The sequence below is a fragment of the Toxorhynchites rutilus genome, chromosome 2 (assembly GCF_029784135.1).
Source record: "Toxorhynchites rutilus septentrionalis strain SRP chromosome 2, ASM2978413v1, whole genome shotgun sequence".
In the NCBI taxonomy this organism is placed as follows: domain Eukaryota; kingdom Metazoa; phylum Arthropoda; class Insecta; order Diptera; family Culicidae; genus Toxorhynchites; species Toxorhynchites rutilus.
Window position 1 is genome coordinate 162267749 of NC_073745.1, and position 3340 is coordinate 162271088.

Consider the following 3340-nt stretch of genomic DNA (forward strand, 5'->3'; position numbering starts at 1 on the left):
TTATGTCAGTACTACCCCACAAAGTGTGATGAGCATTGGCATCACAGCCGATGATGAAGTCTTTTTTGATTTCTCTGCAATAATTTACGAACGCCGCAACCTCTTGGGGAGGTGCCTCAGGTACGTCACCAGGGAAATAAGCCGACGCAATTATAATGTCGGATCTTCCCTTGGCGGTTGGTATCTCAACTCTGATCGCGACGATGTCCCTTTGAATGAACTCTGTTATAGGAAAGCATTTAATATTTGCTTTTACTAGAACAGCAGTTCTTGGGGAGTCATGCTTGTCGTCGTAGAATAACTTGCATGAACCAGTATGAATACCAAGTATTCTTCCTTTGTGGACCCAAGGCTCTTGAATTAAAGCTAAATCCATAGCGTCTTCAATAAACCTCCTAGCCAGCACGCTAGATGCTGCTTTAGCGTGATGGAGATTTATTTGCAGAACCTTAGTGTTCTGCGTTATTTTCGACCGCTCGTTTTGTTCATTTGGATGTGGATTATTCATAGAAGTCCCACGAGTCTCGCGGTAAAGAAGGTCCACTGCATCAGTGACCGGCTTAATGCAGCAAGGGCAGACGATACTGTGGAGGGAGCCCTGGTGCTCCACAGGCTCCGTTAACGGCAAGGTTTAAAACCCCCCCTACCATTCATCCCTCGGCACGGGTCGCTTCACACCTTGGTTTAGGGGTTTATCCATTACTTCCTTTCCATAATAACCATGGATAACAGCTATTACAACCATCCTCCTTTTCTGGGGCTTTGGACCCACTGCTCTGGTTTCTCAATAATTTCAGGTTCTTATTCGGACATGCTATTATTGAGATCCGTCATTCGCAGGCGGAGTTGAGTGATAGCCATACGAAAACCCAACAAGCCGGCTTGCGATCACAATTCATATAGGCCGATTGCAATGTTATCCTGTATTCGTAAATTGTTACAGAAAATGATTCCACTTCGTTTGGACAAGTGGGTTGAAACGAACAATTTGCTGTCAAATACGCAGTTTGGCTTCCGCCGAGGTAAAGGGATGAACGATTGTCTCGCGCTGCTATCTTCTGAAATCCAAATCGCATTTGTTCGCAAAGAACAAATGGCTTCCGTTTTTCTCGATATCAAAGGGGCATTTGATTCAGTTTCCATGGAAATTCTCTCAGAGAAACTTCATAATCGTGGATTTTCGCCAATTCTGAATAATTTCCTGTACAATTTACTCTCAGAAAAGCACATGTTTTTCAATCATGGCAGCTTGAAATCTTCTCGATACAGTTTTATGGGCCTGCCACAAGGCTCCTGCCTAAGCCCCCTCTTGTACAGTTTTTACGTCAATGATATAGATGATTTTTTTTTTTCCAAAATATATTTTTTATTAAGGCACATGTGGCGTTAGCCTGACGGGGCCGGGAGTCCAATATTTTGACAATTTTTGTCTTACAACTATATTAGTAATATGTAACAGATTACTCGCGGTTGGCTCGAGGTTAGTATTACAAGTGTTCTCATAATTGGTATGTTGCAGTCTTCGATGCTCTGTACGTGTGCCCGACACGGGATACTTCCTATTGGGATGCAGCTGACCATTAATCAGCAACGCCCCCCTAGTCTGTACCCCATATCTAGCGTGGTGCGTCTTTCTCGACTCGAGGAATCCAGGATAGAATGGTCACTAGCCGGCGCAATCATCAGCTCGTGTAGAGTTGTCATGAGCGGTACAACCTTTGGCTCTTGTTGAATGATCAGTGGACTGCACAACCTTCGGCCCGTGCATCTGTAAAGAGTGTGTGTATGTATTGCCGCGACTAAGTAAAAGTGTATCGATCGGATAGGAGGGATATGAAACGGGGACACAACGAAGGAAACATCATTAAACGTTGACATCGGCGTTTCTGAGGAACAGGTATAGATGAAGCAGAAGATCAGGATCCCGGCTACCTAAGATATCCCGGGAGAGCGAGCAGCATGGAACCGGATACACGACCAGACAACATGCTCGATGTCGTGGTAGTCATCGCCACAATCACAAAGATTGTTTGCTGCGAGCCCAATGCGATAGAGATGCGCGTTTAGGTTGTAGTGATTGGACATAAGCCGAGATATCACGCGAATGAAATCACGACCTCATTCAATCCTTTGAACCATGTACTCGTCGAGACCTTAGGGATAATCGTGTGTAACCAACGACCGAACTCATCTTCACTCCACATGCGCTGCCAACTAACGAGTGTGTCCTGACGAGGAATGTAAAAAAATTCATTATAGGCAATTTGCCTTTCAAAAAGTGTGCCTTCTGAAGCGCCCACCTTAGCTAGCGAGTCCGCTTTCTCATTCCCCGGAATCGAGCAATGAGTGGGACCCATGCTAAGGTAATCTTGAATAATTTTTCGACCAAAACACTCAATAGATGTCTTATTCTTGTTAGGAAATAAGATGAGCGTTTATCAACTTTCATTGAGCGGATTGCCTCTATTGAGCTGAGACTGTCTGAAAAAATAAAATAATGGTCGATGGGCAGTGTTTCAATGATCCCTAGAGCATAGTATATCGCACCCATTTCTGCGACATACACGGAACAAGGATCTTTGAGTTTGAAAGAGGCACTGGAATTTTCATTGAAGATGCCGAAGCCAGTGGACCCGTTTATGTATGAACCGTCAGTAAAGAACATTTTATCAGATCCAACTTTCTGGTAGCAAAGTAGCTACTAGTAGTAGTAGCAAAGTAGCTACTAGTAGTAGAAGGTGGGCGCTTCAGAAGGCACACTTTTTGAAAGGCAAATTGCTTATAACGAATTTTTTCACATTCCTCGTCAGGACACACTCGTTAGTTGGCAGCGCATGTGGAGTGAAGATGAGTTCGGTCGTTGGTTACACACGATTATCCCTAAGGTTTCGACGAAAGCTTGGTTTAAGGGATTGAATGTCGGTCGTGATTTCATTCGCGTGATATCTCGGCTTATGTCCAATCACTACAACCTAAACGCGCATCTCTATCGCATTGGGCTCGCAGCAAACAATCTTTGTGATTGTGGCGATGGCTACCACGACATCGAGCATATTGTCTGGTCGTGTATCCGGTTCCATGCTGCTCGCTCTCAGCTCTCTAGAGCACTGAGAGCAAAAGGCAGACAATCGGATATCCCCGTCCGGGATATCTTAGGTAGCCGTGATCCTGATCTTCTGCTTCATCTATACCTGTTCCTCAGAAACGCCGATGTCAACGTTTAATGATGTTTCCTTCGTTGTGTCCCTGTTTCGTATCCCTCCTATCCGATCTATAAACTTTTACTTAGTCGCGGCAATACATACACACACTCTTTACAGATACACGGGCCAAAGGTTGT